Source organism: Amblyomma americanum, chromosome 7 (genome assembly GCF_052857255.1).
Source record: "Amblyomma americanum isolate KBUSLIRL-KWMA chromosome 7, ASM5285725v1, whole genome shotgun sequence".
Classification (NCBI taxonomy): domain Eukaryota; kingdom Metazoa; phylum Arthropoda; class Arachnida; order Ixodida; family Ixodidae; genus Amblyomma; species Amblyomma americanum.
Genome location: NC_135503.1, coordinates 167,495,694 through 167,521,041, shown reverse-complemented (window position 1 = coordinate 167,521,041; position 25,348 = coordinate 167,495,694). Strand labels below are relative to the sequence as shown.

Here is a 25,348-nt window from a genome sequence, read left to right as displayed (position 1 = left end):
ATTTTCATTAAACCGATTGATTGGCACTAAAAGTTTAAAAAGAAATTAAAAGCATTCCCCTATGTATCTTGGTTTTGGTGACGGTTGGCTTCCTTAACATGTTTGTCAAACAAGCCCCTCATTTCCTTTACCATGTCTGCTAATAGCTTAACGGGGGTCTTTGTTCTGGCAGTCTTGTTGCCATATATAGCATATGAGGGCTCTCGCACAGTTTCCGCCCTCACCGTTAGACGACGATCTACGTCACACTCGCGGTATTACAGGACGATCTACGATCCACCGCTGTGGTTGAGGGTGGCGCTGGTGAACACTCTCAAGGTTCGCTTACATCCAGTAAACGTAAATACCCACCAAAAGCAGGAGATTTGACATCCGTCGCCGTAGCTAAGATGGGAAGAGCACCGGACGCGATATCCGGAGGTCGTGGGTTCGGATCCCACCGGCGGCATGGTTGTTTTTTCTTCTGCTTTATAAGTATTTTTCTTTAAACCGATTGATTGGCACTAATAATTAAAAAAAACTAAAAGCATTCCCCTATGCACCTTGGTTTCGGTGACTGTTGGCTTCCTTAATATGTTTGTCAAACGAGCCCCTCATTTCCTTTGCCTTGTCTGCTAATAGCTTAACGGGGGTCTCGGTTCTGGCAGTCTTGTTGCCATAGATAGCATAAGACGGCTCTCGCACAGTTTACACCCTCGCCGTTAGATGACGCTCTACGTCACGGCCGCGGTATTACAGGACGTGCTATGTCCTCCGCTGTGGTCGAGAGTGGCGCTGGTCAACGCTCTCAAGGTTCGCTTACACCCAGTACACATAAATACCCAGGAAAGCAGCAGATTGGACATCCGTCGCCGTAGGTCAGTAGGTAAGAGCACCGGACGCGATATTCGGAGGTCGTGGGTTCGGATCCCACCGGCGGCATTGTTGTTTTTCTGCTAATTTTTCAGTAATTTTCCTTAAACCGATTGATTGGCACTAAAAATATAAAAAGAAATTAAAATCATTCCCCTATGTACCTTGGTTTCGGTGACTGTTGGCTTCCTTAATATGTTTGTCAAACGAGCCCCTCATTTCCTTTACCTTGTCTGCTAATAGCTTAACGGTGGTCTCGGTTCAGGCAGTCTTCTTACAAAAGGCAGCATAAAGGGGCTCTCGCACAGTTTCCGCCCTCGCCGTTAGATGACGTTCTACGTCACACTCGCGGTATTACAGGACGTGCTACGTCCACCGCTGTGGTCGAGAGTGGCACTGGTGAACACTCTCAAGGTTCGCTTACACCCAGCAAACATAAATACCCAGGAAAGCAGCAGATTGGACATCCGTCGCCGTTGCTCAGTTGGTAAGAGCACCGGACGCGATATTCGGAGGTCGTAGGTTCGGATCCCACCGGCGGCATTGTTGTTTTTTCTGCTGCTTTATAAGTAATTTTCTTTAAACCGATTGATTGGCACTGAAAATTTTAAAAAATTATAAGCATTCCCCTATGCACCTTGGATTCGGTGACTGTTGGCTTCCTTAATATGGTTGTCAAACGAGCCCCTCATTTACTTTACCATGTCTGCTAATAGCTTAACGGGGGTATCGGTTCTGTTAGTCTTGTTGCCATAGGTGGCATAAGAGGGCTCTCGCACAGTTTCCGCCCTCGCCGTTAGATTTCGTTCTACGTCACACTCGGGGTATTACAGGACGTGCTACGTCCACCGCTGTGGTAGAGGGTGACGCTGGTGAACACTCTCAAGGTTCGCTTACACCCAGTAAACATAAATACCCACGAAAGCAGCAGATTGGACATCCGTCGCCATAGCTCAGTTGGTAAGAGCACCGGACGCGATATTCGGAGGTCGTGGGTTCGGACCCACCGGCGGCATGGTTGTATTTTCTGCTGGTTTCAAAGTAATTTTCTTTAAACCGATTGTTTGGCACAAAAATTTAAAAAAATTAAAAGCATTCCTCTATGCACCTTGGTTTCGGCGACTGTTGGCTTCCTTAATATGTTTGTCAAACGAGCCCCTCATTTCCTTTACCTTGTCTGCTAATAGCTTAACGGGAGTCTCGGTTCTGGCAGTCTTGTTGCCATAGGTAGCATAAGAGGGCTCTCGCACAGTTTCCGCCCTCGCCGTTAGATGACGTTCTACGTCACACTCGCGGTATTACAGGACGGGCTACGATCCACCGCTGTGGTCGAGGGTGGCGCTGGTGAACACTCAAGGTTCGCTTACACCCAGTAAACATAAATACCCACGAAAGCAGCAGATTGGACATCCGTCGCCGTAGCTCAGTTGGTAAGAGCACCGGACGCGATATTCGGAGGTCGTGCGTTCGGATCCCACCGGCGTGTGGTTGTTTTTCTGCTTCTTTATAAGTAATTTTCCTTAAACCGATTGATTGGCACTAAAAATTTAAAAAGAAAATAAAAGTATTCCCCTATGTACCTTGGTTTCGGTGACGGTTGGCTTCGATAATATGATTGTCAAACGAGCCCCTCATTTACTTTACCATGTCTGCTAATAGCTTAACGGGGGTCTCGGTTCTGTTTGTCTTGTTGCCATAGGTGGCATAAGAGGGCTCTCGCACAGTTTCCGCCCTCGCCGTTAGATTTCGTTCTACGTCACACTCGGGGTATTACAGGACGTGCTACGTAAACCGCTGTGGTAGAGGGTGACGCTGGTGAACACTCTCAAGGTTCGCTTACACCCAGTAAACATAAATACCCACGAAAGCAGCAGATTGGACATCCGTCGCCATAGCTCAGTTGGTAAGAGCACCGGACGCGATATCTGGAGCTCGTGGGTTCAGATCCCACTGGCGGCATGTTTGTTTTTCTGCTTCTTTATAAGTAATTTTCCTTAAACCGATTGATTGGCACTAAAAATTTAAAAAGAAAATAAAAGTATTCCCCTATGTACCTTGGTTTCGGTGACGGTTGGCTTCCTTAATATGTTTGTCAAACAAGCCCCTCATTTCCTTTACCTTGTCTGCTAATAGCTTAACGGGGGTCTCGGTTCTGGCAGTCTTGTTGCCATAGGTAGCATAAGAGGGCTCACGCACAGGTTACGCCCTCTTTGTTAGATGACGTTCTACGTCACACTCGCGGTATTACAGGACGTGCTACGTCCACCGCTGTGGTCGAGGGTGGCGCTGGTGAACACTCCCAAGGTTCGCTTACACCCAGAAAACATAAATACCCACGAAAGCAGCAGATTGGACATCCGTCGCAGTAGCTCAGTTGGTAAGAGCACCGGACGCGATATTCGGAGGTCGTGGGTTCGGATCCCACCGGCGGCATGGTTGTTTTTCTGCTGCTTTATAAGTAATTTTCCTTAAACCGATTGATGGGCAATAAAATTAAAAAAAAACATTAAAAGCATTCCCCTATGCACCTTGGTTTCAGCGACTGTTGGCTTCCTTAATATGTTTGTCAAACGAGCCCCTCATTTCCTTTACCTTGTCTGCTAATAGCTTAACGGGGGTCTCGGTTCTGGCAGTCTAGTTGCCATAGGCAGCATTAGGGGGCTCTCGCACAGTTTCCGCCCTCACCGTTAGACGACGTTCTACGTCACACTCGCGGTATTACAGGACGATCTACGATCCACCGCTGTGGTCGAGGGTGGCGCTGGTGAACACTCTCAAGGTTCGCTTACATTCAGTAAACTTAAATACCCACCAAAAGCAGGAGATTTGACATCCGTCGCCGTAGCTAAGTTGGGAAGAGCACCGGACGCGATATCCGGAGGTCGTGGGTTCGGATCCCACCGGCGGCATGGTTGTTTTTTCTGCTGCTTTATAAGTATTTTTCTTTAAACCGATTGATTGGCACTAAAAATTTAAAAAAAAATTAAAAGCATTCCCCTATGCACCTTGGTTTCGGTGACTGTTGGCTTCCTTAATATGTTTGTCAAACGCGCCCCTCGTTTCCTTTGCGTTGTCTGCTAATAGCTTAACGGGGGTCTCTGTTCTGGCAGTCTTGTTGCCATAGATAGCATAAGACGGCTCTCGCACAGTTTCCGCCCTCGCCGTTAGATGACGTTCTACGTCACACTCGCGGTATTACAGGACGTGCTACGTCCACCGCTGTGGTCGAGGGTGGCGCTGGTGAACACTCTCAAGGTTCGCTTACACCTAGTAAACATAAATACCAACGAAAGCAGCAGATTGGACATCCGTCGCCATAGCTCAGTTGGTAAGAGCACCGGACGCGATATTCGGAGGTTGTGGGTTTGGTTCCCACAGGCGGCATGGTTGTTTTTTCTGCTGCTTTATAAGTAATTTTCTTTAAACCGATTGATTGGCATTAAATTAAAAAAAAACATTAAAAGCATTTTTCTATGCACCTTGGTTTCGGTGACTGTTGGCTTCCTTAATATGTTTGTCAAACGCGCCCCTCGTTTCCTTTGCCTTGTCTGCTAATAGCTTAACGGGGGTCTCGGTTCTGGCAGTCTTGTTGCCATAGATAGCATAAGACGGCTCTCGCACAGTTTACGCCCTCGCCGTTAGATGACGTTCTACGTCACGGCCGCGGTATTACAGGACGTGCTACGTCCTCCGCTGTGGTCGAGGGTGGCGCTGGTCAACGCTCTCAAGGTTCGCTTACACCCAGTACACATAAATACCCAGGAAAGCAGCAGATTGGACATCCGTCGCCGTAGCTCAGTAGGTAAGAGCACCGGACGCGATATTCGGAGGTCGTAGGTTCGGATCCCACCGGCGGCATTGTTGTTTTTTCTGCTGCTTCATAAGTAAATTTCTTTAAACCGATTGATTGGCACTAAAATTACAAAAACATTAAAAACATTCCCCTACGCACCTTGGTTTCAGCGACTGTTGGCTTCCTTAATATGTTTGTCAAACGAGCCCCTCATTTCCTTTACCTTGTCTGCTAATAGCTTAACGGGGGTCTCGGTTCTGGCAGTCTTGTTGCCATAGGCAGCATAAGGGGGCTCTCGCACAGTTTCCTCCCTCACCGTTAGATGACGTTCTACGTCACACTGGCGGTATTACAGGACGTGCAACGTCCACCGCTGTGGTCGAGGGTGGCACTGGTGAACACTCTCAACGTTCGCTTACACCCAGTAAACATATATTCCCACGAAAGCAGCAGATTGGACATCCGCCGCCGTAGCTCAGTTGGTAAGAGCACCGGACGCGATATTCGGAGGTCGTGGGTTCGGATCCCACCGGCGGCATGGTTGTTTTTCTGCTGCTTTATAAGTATTTTCCTTAAACCGATTGATTGGCACTAAAAGTTTAAAAAGAAATTAAAAGCATTCCCCTATGTATCTTGGTTTCGGTGTCGGTTGGCTTCCTTAATATGTTTGTCAAACAAGCGCCTCATTTCCTTTACCATGTGTGCTAATAGCTTAACGGGGGTCTTGGTTCTGGCAGTCTTGTTGCCGTATATAGCATAAGAGGGCTCTCGCACAGTTTCCGCCCTCACCGTTAGACGACGTTCTACGTCACACTCTCGGTATTACAGGACGATCTACGATCCACCGCTGTGGTCGAGGGTGGCGCTGGTGAACACTCTCAAGGTTCGCTTACATCCAGTAAACTTAAATACCCACGAAAGCAGCAGATTGGACATCCGTCGCCATAGCTCAGTTGGTAAGAGCACCGGACGCGATATTCGGAGGTCGTGGGTTCGGACCCACCGGCGGCATGGTTGTTTTTTCTGCTGGTTTAAAAGTAATTTTCTTTAAACCGATTGTTTGGCACAAAAATTTAAAAAAATTAAAAGCATTCCTCTATGCACCTTGGTTTCGGCGACTGTTGGCTTCCTTAATATGTTTGTCAAACGAGCCCCTCATTTCCTTTACCTTGTCTGCTAATAGCTTAACGGGAGTCTCGGTTCTGGCAGTCTTGTTGCCATAGGTAGCATAAGAGGGCTCTCGAACAGTTTCCGCCCTCGCCGTTAGATGACGTTCTACGTCACACTCGCGGTATTACAGGACGGGCTACGATCCACCGCTGTGGTCGAGGGTGGCGCTGGTGAACACTCAAGGTTCGCTTACACCTAGTGAACTTAAATATCCACCAAAAGCAGCAGATTGGACATCCATCGCAGTAGCTAAGTTGGGAAGGGCACCGTACGCGATATCTGGAGCTCGTGGGTTCAGATCCCACTGGCGGCATGGTTGTTTTTTCTGCGGCTTTATAAGTAATTTTCTTTACACCGATTGATTGGCATTAAAAATTAAAAAGAAAATAAAAGCATTCTCCTATGCACCTTGGTTTCGGTGACTGTTGGCTTCCTTAATATGTTTGTCAAACGAGCCCCTCATTTCCTTTACCTTGTCTGCTAATAGCTTAACGGTGGTCTCGGTTCTGGCAGTCTTGTTGCCATAGGCAGCATAAGGGGGCTCTCGCACAGTTTCCGCCCTCGCCGTTAGATGACGTTCTACGTCACACTCGCGGTATTACAGGACGTGCTACGTCCACCGCTGTGGTCGAGGGTGGCACTGGTGAACACTCTCAAGGTTCGCTTACACCCAGTAAACATAAATTCCCACGAAAGCAGCAGATTGGACATCCGTCGCCGTAGCTCAGTTGGTAAGAGCACCGGACGCGATATTCGGAGGTCGTGCGTTCGGATCCCACCGGCGGCATGATTGTTTTTCTGCTTCTTTATAAGTAATTTTCCTTAAACCGATTGATTGGCACTAAAAATTTAAAAAGAAAATAAAAGTATTCCCCTATGTACCTTGGTTTCGGTGACGGTTGGCTTCCTTAATATGTTTGTCAAACAAGCCCCTCATTTCCTTTACCTTGTCTGCTAATAGCTTAACGGGGGTCTCGGTTCTGGCAGTCTTGTTGCCATAGGTAGCATAAGAGGGCTCACGCACAGGTTACGCCCTCTTTGTTAGATGACATTCTACGTCACACTCGCGGTATTACAGGACGTGCTACGTCCACCGCTGTGGTCGAGGGTGGCGCTGGTGAACACTCCCAAGGTTCGCTTACACCCAGAAAACATAAATACCCACGAAAGCAGCAGATTGGACATCCGTCGCAGTAGCTCAGTTGGTAAGAGCACCGGATGCGATATCCGGAGGACGTGGGTTCGGATCCCACCGGCGGCATTGTTGTTTTTTTCCGCTGCTTTATAAGTAATTTTCTTTAAAACGATTGATTTGCACTAAAAATTGAAAAAAAAATTAAAGCATTCCCCTATGCACCTTGGTTTCGGTGACTGTCGGCTTTCTTAATATGTTTGTCAAACGAGCCCCTCATTTTCGTTACCTTGTCTGCTAATAGCTAAACGGGGGTCTCGGTTCTGGCAGTGTTGTTGCCATAGATAGCATAAGAGGGCTCTCGCACAGTTTCCGCCCTCGCTGTTAGAGGACGTTCTACGTCACACTCGCGGTATTACTGGACGTGCTGCGTCCACCGCTGTGGTCGAGGGTGGCGCTGGTGAACACTCTAACGGTTCGCTTACACCCAGTAAACGTAAATACCCACGAAAGCAGCAGATTGGACATCCGTCGCGGTAGCTCAGTTGGTAAGAGCACCGGACGCGATATTCGGAGGTCGTGGGTTTGGTTCCCACCGGCGGCATGGTTGTTTTTTCTACTGCTTTATAAGTAATTTTCTTTAAACCGATTGATTGGCACTAAAATTAAAAAAAACATTAAAAGCATTCTTCTATGCACCTTGGTTTCGGTGACTGTTGGCTTCCTTAATATGTTTGTCAAACGAGCCCCTCATTTTCGTTACCTTGTCTGCTAATAGCTTAACGGGGGTCTCGGTTCTGGCAGTGTTGTTGCCATAGATAGCATAAGAGGGCTCTCGCACAGTTTCCGCCCTCGCTGTTAGATGACGTTCTACGTCACACTCGCGGTATTACAGGACGTGCTACGTCCACCGCTGTGGTCGAGGGTGGCGCTGGTGAACACTCTCAAGGTTCGCTTACACCCAGTAAACATAAATACCCACGAAAGCAGCAGATGGGACAACCGTCGCCGTAGCTCAGTTGGTAAGAGCACCGGACGCGATATTCGGAGGTCGTGGGTTCGAATCCCAACGGCAGCATGGTTGTTTTTTCTGCTGCTTTATAAGTAAATTTCATTAAACCGATTGATTGGTACTAAAAATTAAAAGCATTCTCCTATGCACCTTGGTTTCGGTGACTGTTGGCTTTCTTAATATGTTTGTCAAACGAGCCCCTCATTTCCCTTACCTTGTCTGCTAATAGCTAAACGGGGGTCTCGGTTCTGGCAGTCTTGTTGCCATAGATAGCATAAGAGGGCTCTCGCACAGTTTCCGCCCTCGCCGTTAGATGACGTTCTACGTCACACTCGCGGTATTACAGGACGTGCTACGTCCACCGCTGTGGTCGAGGGTGGCGCTGGTGAACACTCTCAAGGTTCGCTTACACCCAGTACACATAAATACCCAGGAAAGCAGCAGATTGGACATCCGTCGCCGTATCTCAGTAGGTAAGAGCACCGGACGCGATATTCGGAGGTCGTAGGTTCGGATCCCACCGGCGGCATTGTTGTTTTTTCTGCTGCTCTATAAGTAATTTTCTTTAAACCGATTGATTGGCACTATAATTAAAAAAAACATTAAAAGCATTCCCCTATGCACCTCGATTTCAGCGACAGTTGGCTTCCTTAATATGTTTGTCAAACGAACCCCTCATTTCCTTTACCTTGTCTGCTAATAGCTTAACGGGGGTCTCGGTTCTGGCAGTCTTGTTGCCATATGCAGCATAAGGGGGCTCTCGCAAAGTTTCCGCCCTCGCCGTTAGATGACGTTCTACGTCACACTGGCGGTATTACAGCACGTGCTACGTCCACCGCTGTGGTCGAGGGTGGCACTGGTGAACACTCTCAACGTTCGCTTACACCCAGTAAACATAAATTCCCACGAAAGCAGCAGATTGGACATCCGTCGCCGTAGCTCAGTTGGTAAGAGCACCGGACGCGATATTCCGAGGTCGTAGGTTCGGATCCCACCGGCGGCATTGTTGTTTTTTCTGCTGCTTTATAAGTAATTTTCTTTAAACCGATTGATTGGCACTGAAAATTTAAAAAAATTATAAGCATTCCCCTATGCACCTTGGATTCGGTGACTGTTGGCTTCCTTAATATGATTGTCAAACGAGCCCCTCATTTACTTTACCATGTCTGCTAATAGCTTAACGGGGGTCTCGGTTCTGTTTGTCTTGTTGCCATAGGTGGCATAAGAGGGCTCTCGCACAGTTTCCGCCCTCGCCGTTAGATTTCGTTCTACGTCACACTCGGGGTATTACAGGACGTGCTACGTAAACCGCTGTGGTAGAGGGTGACGCTGGTGAACACTCTCAAGGTTCGCTTACACCCAGTAAACATAAATACCCACGAAAGCAGCAGATTGGACATCCGTCGCCATAGCTCAGTTGGTAAGAGCACCGGACGCGATATCTGGAGCTCGTGGGTTCAGATCCCACTGGCGGCATGTTTGTTTTTCTGCTTCTTTATAAGTAATTTTCCTTAAACCGATTGATTGGCACTAAAAATTTAAAAAGAAAATAAAAGTATTCCCCTATGTACCTTGGTTTCGGTGACGGTTGGCTTCCTTAATATGTTTGTCAAACAAGCCCCTCATTTCCTTTACCTTGTCTGCTAATAGCTTAACGGGGGTCTCGGTTCTGGCAGTCTTGTTGCCATAGGTAGCATAAGAGGGCTCACGCACAGGTTACGCCCTCTTTGTTAGATGACGTTCTACGTCACACTCGCGGTATTACAGGACGTGCTACGTCCACCGCTGTGGTCGAGGGTGACGCTGGTGAACACTCTCAAGGTTCGCTTACACCCAGTAAACATAAATACCCACGAAAGCAGCAGATTGGACATCCGTAGCCGTAGCTCAGTTGGTAAGAGCACCGGACGCGATATTCGGAGGTCGTGGGTTCGGATCCCACCGGCGGCATGGTTGTTTTTCTGCTGCTTTATAAGTAATTTTCCTTAAACCGATTGATTGGCAATAAAATTAAAAAAAAACATTAAAAGCATTCCCCTATGCACCTTGGTTTCAGCGACTGTTGGCTTCCTTAATATGTTTGTCAAACGAGCCCCTCATTTCCTTTACCTTGTCTGCTAATAGCTTAACGGGGGTCTCGGTTCTGGCAGTCTAGTTGCCATAGGCAGCATTAGGGGGCTCTCGCACAGTTTCCGCCCTCACCGTTAGACGACGTTCTACGTCACACTCGCGGTATTACAGGACGATCTACGATCCACCGCTGTGGTCGAGGGTGGCGCTGGTGAACACTCTCAAGGTTCGCTTACATTCAGTAAACTTAAATACCCACCAAAAGCAGGAGATTTGACATCCGTCGCCGTAGCTAAGTTGGGAAGAGCACCGGACGCGATATCCGGAGGTCGTGGGTTCGGATCCCACCGGCGGCATGGTTGTTTTTTCTTCTGCTTTATAAGTATTTTTCTTTAAACCGATTGATTGGCACTAAAAATTTAAAAAAAAATTAAAAGCATTCCCCTATGCACCTTGGTTTCGGTGACTGTTGGCTTCCTTAATATGTTTGTCAAACGCGCCCCTCGTTTCCTTTGCGTTGTCTGCTAATAGCTTAACGGGGGTCTCTGTTCTGGCAGTCTTGTTGCCATAGATAGCATAAGACGGCTCTCGCACAGTTTCCGCCCTCGCCGTTAGATGACGTTCTACGTCACACTCGCGGTATTACAGGACGTGCTACGTCCACCGCTGTGGTCGAGGGTGGCGCTGGTGAACACTCTCAAGGTTCGCTTACACCTAGTAAACATAAATACCAACGAAAGCAGCAGATTGGACATCCGTCGCCATAGCTCAGTTGGTAAGAGCACCGGACGCGATATTCGGAGGTTGTGGGTTTGGTTCCCACCGGCGGCATGGTTGTTTTTTCTGCTGCTTTATAAGTAATTTTCTTTAAACCGATTGATTGGCATTAAATTAAAAAAAACATTAAAAGCATTTTTCTATGCACCTTGGTTTCGGTGACTGTTGGCTTCCTTAATATGTTTGTCAAACGCGCCCCTCGTTTCCTTTGCCTTGTCTGCTAATAGCTTAACGGGGGTCTCGGTTCTGGCAGTCTTGTTGCCATAGATAGCATAAGACGGCTCTCGCACAGTTTACGCCCTCGCCGTTAGATGACGTTCTACGTCACGGCCGCGGTATTACAGGACGTGCTACGTCCTCCGCTGTAGTCGAGGGTGGCGCTGGTCAACGCTCTCAAGGTTCGCTTACACCCAGTACACATAAATACCCAGGAAAGCAGCAGATTGGACATCCGTCGCCGTAGCTCAGTAGGTAAGAGCACCGGACGCGATATTCGGAGGTCGTAGGTTCGGATCCCACCGGCGGCATTGTTGTTTTTTCTGCTGCTTCATAAGTAAATTTCTTTAAACCGATTGATTGGCACTAAAATTACAAAAACATTAAAAACATTCCCCTACGCACCTTGGTTTCAGCGACTGTTGGCTTCCTTAATATGTTTGTCAAACGAGCCCCTCATTTCCTTTACCTTGTCTGCTAATAGCTTAACGGGGGTCTCGGTTCTGGCAGTCTTGTTGCCATAGGCAGCATAAAGGGGCTCTCGCACAGTTTCCTCCCTCACCGTTAGATGACGTTCTACGTCACACTGGCGGTATTACAGGACGTGCAACGTCCACCGCTGTGGTCGAGGGTGGCACTGGTGAACACTCTCAACGTTCGCTTACACCCAGTAAACATATATTCCCACGAAAGCAGCAGATTGGACATCCGCCGCCGTAGCTCAGTTGGTAAGAGCACCGGACGCGATATTCGGAGGTCGTGGGTTCGGATCCCACCGGCGGCATGGTTGTTTTTCTGCTGCTTTATAAGTATTTTCCTTAAACCGATTGATTGGCACTAAAAGTTTAAAAAGAAATTAAAAGCATTCCCCTATGTATCTTGGTTTCGGTGTCGGTTGGCTTCCTTAATATGTTTGTCAAACAAGCGCCTCATTTCCTTTACCATGTGTGCTAATAGCTTAACGGGGGTCTTGGTTCTGGCAGTCTTGTTGCCGTATATAGCATAAGAGGGCTCTCGCACAGTTTCCGCCCTCACCGTTAGACGACGTTCTACGTCACACTCTCGGTATTACAGGACGATCTACGATCCACCGCTGTGGTCGAGGGTGGCGCTGGTGAACACTCTCAAGGTTCGCTTACATCCAGTAAACTTAAATACCCACGAAAGCAGCAGATTGGACATCCGTCGCCATAGCTCAGTTGGTAAGAGCACCGGACGCGATATTCGGAGGTCGTGGGTTCGGACCCACCGGCGGCATGGTTGTTTTTTCTGCTGGTTTAAAAGTAATTTTCTTTAAACCGATTGTTTGGCACAAAAATTTAAAAAAATTAAATGCATTCCTCTATGCACCTTGGTTTCGGCGACTGTTGGCTTCCTTAATATGTTTGTCAAACGAGCCCCTCATTTCCTTTACCTTGTCTGCTAATAGCTTAACGGGAGTCTCGGTTCTGGCAGTCTTGTTGCCATAGGTAGCATAAGAGGGCTGTCGAACAGTTTCCGCCCTCGCTGTTAGATGACGTTCTACGTCACACTCGCGGTATTACAGGACGGGCTACGATCCACCGCTGTGGTCGAGGGTGGCGCTGGTGAACACTCAAGGTTCGCTTACACCTAGTGAACTTAAATATCCACCAAAAGCAGCAGATTGGACATCCATCGCAGTAGCTAAGTTGGGAAGGGCACCGTACGCGATATCTGGAGCTCGTGGGTTCAGATCCCACTGGCGGCATGGTTGTTTTTTCTGCGGCTTTATAAGTAATTTTCTTTACACCGATTGATTGGCATTAAAAATTAAAAAGAAAATAAAAGCATTCTCCTATGCACCTTGGTTTCGGTGACTGTTGGCTTCCTTAATATGTTTGTCAAACGAGCCCCTCATTTCCTTTACCTTGTCTGCTAATAGCTTAACGGTGGTCTCGGTTCTGGCAGTCTTGTTGCCATAGGCAGCATAAGGGGGCTCTCGCACAGTTTCCGCCCTCGCCGTTAGATGACGTTCTACGTCACACTCGCGGTATTACAGGACGTGCTACGTCCACCGCTGTGGTCGAGGGTGGCACTGGTGAACACTCTCAAGGTTCGCTTACACCCAGTAAACATAAATACCCACGAAAGCAGCAGATTGGACATCCGTCGCCGTAGCTCAGTTGGTAAGAGCACCGGACGCGATATTCGGAGGTCGTGCGTTCGGATCCCACCGGCGGCATGATTGTTTTTCTGCTTCTTTATAAGTAATTTTCCTTAAACCGATTGATTGGCACTAAAAATTTAAAAAGAAAATAAAAGTATTCCCCTATGTACCTTGGTTTCGGTGACGGTTGGCTTCCTTAATATGTTTGTCAAACAAGCCCCTCATTTCCTTTACCTTGTCTGCTAATAGCTTAACGGGGGTCTCGGTTCTGGCAGTCTTGTTGCCATAGGTAGCATAAGAGGGCTCACGCACAGGTTACGCCCTCTTTGTTAGATGACATTCTACGTCACACTCGCGGTATTACAGGACGTGCTACGTCCACCGCTGTGGTCGAGGGTGGCGCTGGTGAACACTCCCAAGGTTCGCTTACACCCAGAAAACATAAATACCCACGAAAGCAGCAGATTGGACATCCGTCGCAGTAGCTCAGTTGGTAAGAGCACCGGATGCGATATCCGGAGGACGTGGGTTCGGATCCCACCGGCGGCATTGTTGTTTTTTTCCGCTGCTTTATAAGTAATTTTCTTTAAAACGATTGATTTGCACTAAAAATTGAAAAAAAAATTAAAGCATTCCCCTATGCACCTTGGTTTCGGTGACTGTCGGCTTTCTTAATATGTTTTTCAAACGAGCCCCTCATTTTCGTTACCTTGTCTGCTAATAGCTAAACGGGGGTCTCGGTTCTGGCAGTGTTGTTGCCATAGATAGCATAAGAGGGCTCTCGCACAGTTTCCGCCCTCGCTGTTAGAGGACGTTCTACGTCACACTCGCGGTATTACTGGACGTGCTACGTCCACCGCTGTGGTCGAGGGTGGCGCTGGTGAACACTCTAACGGTTCGCTTACACCCAGTAAACGTAAATACCCACGAAAGCAGCAGATTGGACATCCGTCGCGGTAGCTCAGTTGGTAAGAGCACCGGACGCGATATTCGGAGGTCGTGGGTTTGGTTCCCACCGGCGGCATGGTTGTTTTTTCTACTGCTTTATAAGTAATTTTCTTTAAACCGATTGATTGGCACTAAAATTAAAAAAAAACATTAAAAGCATTCTTCTATGCACCTTGGTTTCGGTGACTGTTGGCTTCCTTAATATGTTTGTCAAACGAGCCCCTCATTTCCTTTACCTTGTCTGCTAATAGCTTAACGGGGGTCTCGGTTCTGGCAGCCTTGGTGCCATAGGCAGCATAAGGGGGCTCTCGCACAGTTTCCGCCCTCACCGTTAGATGACGTTCTACGTCACACTGGCGGTATTACAGCACGTGCTACGTCCACCGCTGTGGTCGAGGGTGGCACTGGTGAACACTCTCAACGTTCGCTTACACCCAGTAAACATAAATTCCCACGAAAGCAGCAGATTGGACATCCGTCGCCGTAGCTCAGTTGGTAAGAGCACCGGACGCGATATTCCGAGGTCGTAGGTTCGGATCCCACCGGCGGCATTGTTGTTTTTTCTGCTGCTTTATAAGTAATTTTCTTTAAACCGATTGATTGGCACTGAAAATTTAAAAAAATTATAAGCATTCCCCTATGCACCTTGGATTCGGTGACTGTTGGCTTCCTTAATATGATTGTCAAACGAGCCCCTCATTTACTTTACCATGTCTGCTAATAGCTTAACGGGGGTCTCGGTTCTGTTTGTCTTGTTGCCATAGGTGGCATAAGAGGGCTCTCGCACAGTTTCCACCCTCGCCGTTAGATTTCGTTCTACGTCACACTCGGGGTATTACAGGACGTGCTACGTAAACCGCTGTGGTAGAGGGTGACGCTGGTGAACACTCTCAAGGTTCGCTTACACCCAGTAAACATAAATACCCACGAAAGCAGCAGATTGGACATCCGTCGCCATAGCTCAGTTGGTAAGAGCACCGGACGCGATATCTGGAGCTCGTGGGTTCAGATCCCACTGGCGGCATGTTTGTTTTTCTGCTTCTTTATAAGTAATTTTCCTTAAACCGATTGATTGGCACTAAAAATTTAAAAAGAAAATAAAAGTATTCCCCTATGTACCTTGGTTTCGGTGACGGTTGGCTTCCTTAATATGTTTGTCAAACAAGCCCCTCATTTCCTTTACCTTGTCTGCTAATAGCTTAACGGGGGTCTCGGTTCTGGCAGTCTTGTTGCCATAGGTAGCATAAGAGGGCTCACGCACAGGTTACGCCCTCTTTGTTAGATGACGTTCTACGTCACACTCGCGGTATTACAGGACGTGCTACGTCCACCGCTGTGGTCGAGGGTGACGCTGGTGAACACTCTCAAGGTTCGCTTACACCCAGTAAACATAAATACCCACGAAAGCAGCAGATTGGACATCCGTAGCCGTAGCTCAGTTGGTAAGAGCACCGGACGCGATATTCGGAGGTCGTGGGTTCGGATCCCACCGGCGGCATGGTTGTTTTTCTGCTGCTTTATAAGTAATTTTCCTTAAACCGATTGATTGGCAATAAAATTAAAAAAAAACATTAAAAGCATTCCCCTATGCACCTTGGTTTCAGCGACTGTTGGCTTCCTTAATATGTTTGTCAAACGAGCCCCTCATTTCCTTTACCTTGTCTGCTAATAGCTTAACGGGGGTCTCGGTTCTGGCAGTATAGTTGCCATAGGCAGCATTAGGGGGCTCTCGCACAGTTTCCGCCCTCACCGTTAGACGACGTTCTACGTCACACTCGCGGTATTACAGGACGATCTACGATCCACCGCTGTGGTCGAGGGTGGCGCTGGTGAACACTCTCAAGGTTCGCTTACATTCAGTAAACTTAAATACCCACCAAAAGCAGGAGATTTGACATCCGTCGCCGTAGCTAAGTTGGGAAGAGCACCGGACGCGATATCCGGAGGTCGTGGGTTCGGATCCCACCGGCGGCATGGTTGTTTTTTCTGCTGCTTTATAAGTATTTTTCTTTAAACCGATTGATTGGCACTAAAAATTTAAAAAAAAATTAAAAGCATTCCCCTATGCACCTTGGTTTCGGTGACTGTTGGCTTCCTTAATATGTTTGTCAAACGCGCCCCTCGTTTCCTTTGCGTTGTCTGCTAATAGCTTAACGGGGGTCTCTGTTCTGGCAGTCTTGTTGCCATAGATAGCATAAGACGGCTCTCGCACAGTTTCCGCCCTCGCCGTTAGATGACGTTCTACGTCACACTCGCGGTATTACAGGACGTGCTACGTCCACCGCTGTGGTCGAGGGTGGCGCTGGTGAACACTCTCAAGGTTCGCTTACACCTAGTAAACATAAATACCAACGAAAGCAGCAGATTGGACATCCGTCGCCATAGCTCAGTTGGTAAGAGCACCGGACGCGATATTCGGAGGTTGTGGGTTTGGTTCCCACCGGCGGCATGGTTGTTTTTTCTGCTGCTTTATAAGTAATTTTCTTTAAACCGATTGATTGGCATTAAATTAAAAAAAACATTAAAAGCATTTTTCTATGCACCTTGGTTTCGGTGACTGTTGGCTTCCTTAATATGTTTGTCAAACGCGCCCCTCGTTTCCTTTGCCTTGTCTGCTAATAGCTTAACGGGGGTCTCGGTTCTGGCAGTCTTGTTGCCATAGATAGCATAAGACGGCTCTCGCACAGTTTACGCCCTCGCCGTTAGATGACGTTCTACGTCACGGCCGCGGTATTACAGGACGTGCTACGTCCTCCGCTGTAGTCGAGGGTGGCGCTGGTCAACGCTCTCAAGGTTCGCTTACACCCAGTACACATAAATACCCAGGAAAGCAGCAGATTGGACATCCGTCGCCGTAGCTCAGTAGGTAAGAGCACCGGACGCGATATTCGGAGGTCGTAGGTTCGGATCCCACCGGCGGCATTGTTGTTTTTTCTGCTGCTTCATAAGTAAATTTCTTTAAACCGATTGATTGGCACTAAAATTACAAAAACATTAAAAACATTCCCCTACGCACCTTGGTTTCAGCGACTGTTGGCTTCCTTAATATGTTTGTCAAACGAGCCCCTCATTTCCTTTACCTTGTCTGCTAATAGCTTAACGGGGGTCTCGGTTCTGGCAGTCTTGTTGCCATAGGCAGCATAAGGGGGCTCTCGCACAGTTTCCTCCCTCACCGTTAGATGACGTTCTACGTCACACTGGCGGTATTACAGGACGTGCAACGTCCACCGCTGTGGTCGAGGGTGGCACTGGTGAACACTCTCAACGTTCGCTTACACCCAGTAAACATATATTCCCACGAAAGCAGCAGATTGGACATCCGCCGCCGTAGCTCAGTTGGTAAGAGCACCGGACGCGATATTCGGAGGTCGTGGGTTCGGATCCCACCGGCGGCATGGTTGTTTTTCTGCTGCTTTATAAGTATTTTCCTTAAACCGATTGATTGGCACTAAAAGTTTAAAAAGAAATTAAAAGCATTCCCCTATGTATCTTGGTTTCGGTGTCGGTTGGCTTCCTTAATATGTTTGTCAAACAAGCGCCTCATTTCCTTTACCATGTGTGCTAATAGCTTAACGGGGGTCTTGGTTCTGGCAGTCATGTTGCCGTATATAGCATAAGAGGGCTCTCGCACAGTTTCCGCCCTCACCGTTAGACGACGTTCTACGTCACACTCTCGGTATTACAGGACGATCTACGATCCACCGCTGTGGTCGAGGGTGGCGCTGGTGAACACTCTCAAGGTTCGCTTACATCCAGTAAACTTAAATACCCACGAAAGCAGCAGATTGGACATCCGTCGCCATAGCTCAGTTGGTAAGAGCACCGGACGCGATATTCGGAGGTCGTGGGTTCGGACCCACCGGCGGCATGGTTGTTTTTTCTGCTGGTTTAAAAGTAATTTTCTTTAAACCGATTGTTTGGCACAAAAATTTAAAAAAATTAAAAGCATTCCTCTATGCACCTTGGTTTCGGCGACTGTTGGCTTCCTTAATATGTTTGTCAAACGAGCCCCTCATTTCCTTTACCTTGTCTGCTAATAGCTTAACGGGAGTCTCGGTTCTGGCAGTCTTGTTGCCATAGGTAGCATAAGAGGGCTCTCGAACAGTTTCCGCCCTCGCCGTTAGATGACGTTCTACGTCACACTCGCGGTATTACAGGACGGGCTACGATCCACCGCTGTGGTCGAGGGTGGCGCTGGTGAACACTCAAGGTTCGCTTACACCTAGTGAACTTAAATATCCACCAAAAGCAGCAGATTGGACATCCATCGCAGTAGCTAAGTTGGGAAGGGCACCGTACGCGATATCTGGAGCTCGTGGGTTCAGATCCCACTGGCGGCATGGTTGTTTTTTCTGCGGCTTTATAAGTAATTTTCTTTACACCGATTGATTGGCATTAAAAATTAAAAAGAAAATAAAAGCATTCTCCTATGCACCTTGGTTTCGGTGACTGTTGGCTTCCTTAATATGTTTGTCAAACGAGCCCCTCATTTCCTTTACCTTGTCTGCTAATAGCTTAACGGTGGTCTCGGTTCTGGCAGTCTTGTTGCCATAGGCAGCATAAGGGGGCTCTCGCACAGTTTCCGCCCTCGCCGTTAGATGACGTTCTACGTCACACTCGCGGTATTACAGGACGTGCTACGTCCACCGCTGTGGTCGAGGGTGGCACTGGTGAACACTCTCAAGGTTCGCTTACACCCAGTAAACATAAATACCCACGAAAGCAGCAGATTGGACATCCGTCGCCGTAGCTCAGTTGGTAAGAGCACCGGACGCGATATTCGGAGGTCGTGCGTTCGGATCCCACCGGCGGCATGATTGTTTTTCTGCTTCTTTATAAGTAATTTTCCTTAAACCGATTGATTGGCACTAAAAATTTAAAAAGAAAATAAAAGTATTCCCCTATGTACCTTGGTTTCGGTGACGGTTGGCTTCCTTAATATGTTTGTCAAACAAGCCCCTCATTTCCTTTATCTTGTCTGCTAATAGCTTAACGGGGGTCTCGGTTCTGGCAGTCTTGTTGCCATAGGTAGCATAAGAGGGCTCACGCACAGGTTACGCCCTCTTTGTTAGATGACATTCTACGTCACACTCGCGGTATTACAGGACGTGCTACGTCCACCGCTGTGGTCGAGGGTGGCGCTGGTGAACACTCCCAAGGTTCGCTTACACCCAGAAAACATAAATACCCACGAAAGCAGCAGATTGGACATCCGTCGCAGTAGCTCAGTTGGTAAGAGCACCGGATGCGATATCCGGAGGACGTGGGTTCGGATCCCACCGGCGGCATTGTTGTTTTTTTCCGCTGCTTTATAAGTAATTTTCTTTAAAACGATTGATTTGCACTAAAAATTGAAAAAAAAAATTAAAGCATTCCCCTATGCACCTTGGTTTCGGTGACTGTCGGCTTTCTTAATATGTTTGTCAAACGAGCCCCTCATTTTCGTTACCTTGTCTGCTAATAGCTAAACGGGGGTCTCGGTTCTGGCAGTGTTGTTGCCATAGATAGCATAAGAGGGCTCTCGCACAGTTTCCGCCCTCGCTGTTAGAGGACGTTCTACGTCACACTCGCGGTATTACTGGACGTGCTACGTCCACCGCTGTGGTCGAGGGTGGCGCTGGTGAACACTCTAACGGTTCGCTTACACCCAGTAAACGTAAATACCCACGAAAGCAGCAGATTGGACATCCGTCGCGGTAGCTCAGTTGGTAAGAGCACCGGACGCGATATTCGGAGGTCGTGGGTTTGGTTCCCACCGGCGGCATGGTTGTTTTTTCTACTGCTTTATAAGTAATTTTCTTTAAACCGATTGATTGGCACTAAAATAAAAAAAACATTAAAAGCATTCTTCTATGCACCTTGGTTTCGGTGACTGTTGGCTTCCTTAATATGTTTGTCAAACGAGCCCCTCATTTTCGTTACCTTGTCTGCTAATAGCTTAACGGGGGTCTCGGTTCTGGCAGTGTTGTTGCCATAGATAGCATAAGAGGGCTCTCGCACAGTTTCCGCCCTCGCTGTTAGATGACGTTCTACGTCACACTCGCGGTATTACAGGACGTGCTACGTCCACCGCTGTGGTCGAGGGTGGCGCTGGTGAACACTCTCAAGGTTCGCTTACACCCAGTAAACATAAATACCCACGAAAGCAGCAGATGGGACAACCGTCGCCGTAGCTCAGTTGGTAAGAGCACCGGACGCGATATTCGGAGGTCGTGGGTTCGAATCCCAACGGCAGCATGGTTGTTTTTTCTGCTGCTTTATAAGTAAATTTCATTAAACCGATTGATTGGTACTAAAAATTAAAAGCATTCTCCTATGCACCTTGGTTTCGGTGACTGTTGGCTTTCTTAATATGTTTGTCAAACGAGCCCCTCATTTCCCTTACCTTGTCTGCTAATAGCTAAACGGGGGTCTCGGATCTGGCAGTCTTGTTGCCATAGATAGCATAAGAGGGCTCTCGCACAGTTTCCGCCCTCGCCGTTAGATGACGTTCTACGTCACACTCGCGGTATTACAGGACGTGCTACGTCCACCGCTGTGGTCGAGGGTGGCGCTGGTGAACACTCTCAAGGTTCGCTTACACCCAGTACACATAAATACCCAGGAAAGCAGCAGATTGGACATCCGTCGCCGTATCTCAGTAGGTAAGAGCACCGGACGCGATATTCGGAGGTCGTAGGTTCGGATCCCACCGGCGGCATTGTTGTTTTTTCTGCTGCTCTATAAGTAATTTTCTTTAAACCGATTGATTGGCACTATAATTAAAAAAAACATTAAAAGCATTCCCCTATGCACCTCGATTTCAGCGACAGTTGGCTTCCTTAATATGTTTGTCAAACGAACCCCTCATTTCCTTTACCTTGTCTGCTAATAGCTTAACGGGGGTCTCGGTTCTGGCAGTCTTGTTGCCATATGCAGCATAAGGGGGCTCTCGCAAAGTTTCCGCCCTCGCCGTTAGATGACGTTCTACGTCACACTGGCGGTATTACAGCACGTGCTACGTCCACCGCTGTGGTCGAGGGTGGCACTGGTGAACACTCTCAACGTTCGCTTACACCCAGTAAACATAAATTCCCACGAAAGCAGCAGATTGGACATCCGTCGCCGTAGCTCAGTTGGTAAGAGCACCGGACGCGATATTCCGAGGTCGTAGGTTCGGATCCCACCGGCGGCATTGTTGTTTTTTCTGCTGCTTTATAAGTAATTTTCTTTAAACCGATTGATTGGCACTGAAAATTTAAAAAAATTATAAGCATTCCCCTATGCACCTTGGATTCGGTGACTGTTGGCTTCCTTAATATGATTGTCAAACGAGCCCCTCATTTACTTTACCATGTCAGCTAATAGCTTAACGGGGGTCTCGGTTCTGTTTGTCTTGTTGCCATAGGTGGCATAAGAGGGCTCTCGCACAGTTTCCGCCTCGCCGTTAGATTTCGTTCTACGTCACACTCGGGGTATTACAGGAGGTGCTACGTAAACCGCTGTGGTAGAGGGTGACGCTGGTGAACACTCTCAAGGTTCGCTTACACCCAGTAAACATAAATACCCACGAAAGCAGCAGATTGGACATCCGTCGCCATAGCTCAGTTGGTAAGAGCACCGGACGCGATATCTGGAGCTCGTGGGTTCAGATCCCACTGGCGGCATGTTTGTTTTTCTGCTTCTTTATAAGTAATTTTCCTTAAACCGATTGATTGGCACTAAAAATTTAAAAAGAAAATAAAAGTATTCCCCTATGTACCTTGGTTTCGGTGACGGTTGGCTTCCTTAATATGTTTGTCAAACAAGCCCCTCATTTCCTTTACCTTGTCTGCTAATAGCTTAACGGGGGTCTCGGTTCTGGCAGTCTTGTTGCCATAGGTAGCATAAGAGGGCTCACGCACAGGTTACGCCCTCTTTGTTAGATGACGTTCTACGTCACACTCGCGGTATTACAGGACGTGCTACGTCCACCGCTGTGGTCGAGGGTGGCGCTGGTGAACACTCCCAAGGTTCGCTTACACCCAGAAAACATAAATACCCACGAAAGCAGCAGATTGGACATCCGTCGCAGTAGCTCAGTTGGTAAGAGCACCGGATGCGATATCCGGAGGACGTGGGTTCGGATCCCACCGGCGGCATTGTTGTTTTTTCTGCTGCTTTATAAGTAATTTTCTTTAAAACGATTGATTTGCACTAAAAATTGAAAAAAAAATTTAAAGCATTCCCCTATGCACCTTGGTTTTTGTGACTGTTGGCTTTCTTAATATGTTTGTCAAACGAGCCCCTCATTTTCGTTACCTTGTCTGCTAATAGCTAAACGGGGTCTCGGTTCTGGCAGTGTTGTTGCCATAGATAGCATAAGAGGGCTCTCGCACAGTTTCCGCCCTCGCTGTTAGATGACGTTCTACGTCACACTCGCGGTATTACAGGACGTGCTACGTCCACCGCTGTGGTCGAGGGTGGCGCTGGTGAACACTCTCAAGGTTCGCTTACACCCAGTAAACATAAATACCCACGAAAGCAGCAGATTGGACATCCGTAGCCGTAGCTCAGTTGGTAAGAGCACCGGACGCGATATTCGGAGGTCGTGGGTTCGGATCCCACCGGCGGCATGGTTGTTTTTCTGCTGCTTTATAAGTAATTTTCCTTAAACCGATTGATTGGCAATAAAATTAAAAAAAACATTAAAAGCATTCCCCTATGCACCTTGGTTTCAGCAACTGTTGGCTTCCTTAATATGTTTGTCAAACGAGCCCCTCATTTCCTTTACCTTGTCTGCTAATAGCTTAACGGGGGTCTCGGTTCTGGCAGTCTAGTTGCCATAGGCAGCATTAGGGGGCTCTCGCACAGTTTCCGCCCTCACCGTTAGACGACGTTCTACGTCACACTCGCGGTATTACAGGACGATCTACGATCCACCGCTGTGGTCGAGGGTGGCGCTGGTGAACACTCTCAAGGTTCCCTTACATTCAGTAAACTTAAATACCCACCAAAAGCAGGAGATTTGACATCCGTCGCCGTAGCTAAGTTGGGAAGAGCCCCGGACGCGATATCCGGAGGTCGTGGGTTCGGATCCCACCGGCGGCATGGTTGTTTTTTCTGCTGCTTTATAAGTATTTTTCTTTAAACCGATTGATTGGCACTAAAAATTTAAAAAAAAATTAAAAGCATTCCCCTATGCACCTTGGTTTCGGTGACTGTTGGCTTCCTTAATATGTTTGTCAAACGCGCCCCTCGTTTCCTTTGCGTTGTCTGCTAATAGCTTAACGGGGGTCTCTGTTCTGGCAGTCTTGTTGCCATAGATAGCATAAGACGGCTCTCGCACAGTTTCCGCCCTCGCCGTTAGATGACGTTCTACGTCACACTCGCGGTATTACAGGACGTGCTACGTCCACCGCTGTGGTCGAGGGTGGCGCTGGTGAACACTCTCAAGGTTCGCTTACACCTAGTAAACATAAATACCAACGAAAGCAGCAGATTGGACATCCGTCGCCATAGCTCAGTTGGTAAGAGCACCGGACGCGATATTCGGAGGTTGTGGGTTTGGTTCCCACCGGCGGCATGGTTGTTTTTTCTGCTGCTTTATAAGTAATTTTCTTTAAACCGATTGATTGGCATTAAATTAAAAAAAACATTAAAAGCATTTTTCTATGCACCTTGGTTTCGGTGACTGTTGGCTTCCTTAATATGTTTGTCAAACGCGCCCCTCGTTTCCTTTGCCTTGTCTGCTAATAGCTTAACGGGGGTCTCGGTTCTGGCAGTCTTGTTGCCATAGATAGCATAAGACGGCTCTCGCACAGTTTACGCCCTCGCCGTTAGATGACGTTCTACGTCACGGCCGCGGTATTACAGGACGTGCTACGTCCTCCGCTGTGGTCGAGGGTGGCGCTGGTCAACGCTCTCAAGGTTCGCTTACACCCAGTACACATAAATACCCAGGAAAGCAGCAGATTGGACATCCGTCGCCGTAGCTCAGTAGGTAAGAGCACCGGACGCGATATTCGGAGGTCGTAGGTTCGGATCCCACCGGCGGCATTGTTGTTTTTTCTGCTGCTTCATAAGTAAATTTCTTTAAACCGATTGATTGGCACTAAAATTACAAAAACAATAAAAACATTCCCCTACGCACCTTGGTTTCAGCGACTGTTGGCTTCCTTAATATGTTTGTCAAACGAGCCCCTCATTTCCTTTACCTTGTCTGCTAATAGCTTAACGGGGGTCTCGGTTCTGGCAGTCTTGTTGCCATAGGCAGCATAAGGGGGCTCTCGCACAGTTTCCTCCCTCACCGTTAGATGACGTTCTACGTCACACTGGCGGTATTACAGGACGTGCAACGTCCACCGCTGTGGTCGAGGGTGGCACTGGTGAACACTCTCAACGTTCGCTTACACCCAGTAAACATATATTCCCACGAAAGCAGCAGATTGGACATCCGCCGCCGTAGCTCAGTTGGTAAGAGCACCGGACGCGATATTCGGAGGTCGTGGGTTCGGATCCCACCGGCGGCATGGTTGTTTTTCTGCTGCTTTATAAGTATTTTCCTTAAACCGATTGATTGGCACTAAAGGTTTAAAAAGAAATTAAAAGCATTCCCCTATGTATCTTGGTTTCGGTGTCGGTTTGCTTTCTTAATATGTTTGTCAAACGAGCCCCTCATTTCCTTTACCTTGTCTGCTAATAGCTTAACGGGAGTCTCGGTTCTGGCAGTCTTGTTGCCATAGGTAGCATAAGAGGGCTCTCGAACAGTTTCCGCCCTCGCCGTTAGATGACGTTCTACGTCACACTCGCGGTATTACAGGACGGGCTACGATCCACCGCTGTGGTCGAGGGTGGCGCTGGTGAACACTCAAGGTTCGCTTACACCTAGTGAACTTAAATATCCACCAAAAGCAGCAGATTGGACATCCATCGCAGTAGCTAAGTTGGGAAGGGCACCGTACGCGATATCTGGAGCTCGTGGGTTCAGATCCCACTGGCGGCATGGTTGTTTTTTCTGCGGCTTTATAAGTAATTTTCTTTACACCGATTGATTGGCATTAAAAATTAAAAAGAAAATAAAAGCATTCTCCTATGCACCTTGGTTTCGGTGACTGTTGGCTTCCTTAATATGTTTGTCAAACGAGCCCCTCATTTCCTTTACCTTGTCTGCTAATAGCTTAACGGTGGTCTCGGTTCTGGCAGTCTTGTTGCCATAGGCAGCATAAGGGGGCTCTCGCACAGTTTCCGCCCTCGCCGTTAGATGACGTTCTACGTCACACTCGCGGTATT

At 48.0% G+C, this 25,348-nt stretch overlaps 4 non-coding genes across 4 annotated transcripts; all 4 read left to right on the top strand.

Moving 5' to 3' along the window:
* The first annotated feature begins 5,109 nt into the window (after nucleotides 1-5,109).
* TRNAS-CGA (transfer RNA serine (anticodon CGA)) lies at nucleotides 5,110-5,183 on the top strand. The gene has a single exon. It is a non-coding gene; the product is annotated as a tRNA-Ser (tRNA).
* Nucleotides 5,184-11,732: 6,549 nt separating this feature from the next.
* TRNAS-CGA (transfer RNA serine (anticodon CGA)) lies at nucleotides 11,733-11,806 on the top strand. The gene has a single exon. It is a non-coding gene; the product is annotated as a tRNA-Ser (tRNA).
* Nucleotides 11,807-17,419: 5,613 nt separating this feature from the next.
* On the top strand, nucleotides 17,420-17,493 carry TRNAS-CGA (transfer RNA serine (anticodon CGA)). The gene has a single exon. It is a non-coding gene; the product is annotated as a tRNA-Ser (tRNA).
* Nucleotides 17,494-24,514: 7,021 nt separating this feature from the next.
* TRNAS-CGA (transfer RNA serine (anticodon CGA)) lies at nucleotides 24,515-24,588 on the top strand. The gene has a single exon. It is a non-coding gene; the product is annotated as a tRNA-Ser (tRNA).
* The last annotated feature ends 760 nt before the right edge of the window (nucleotides 24,589-25,348 follow it).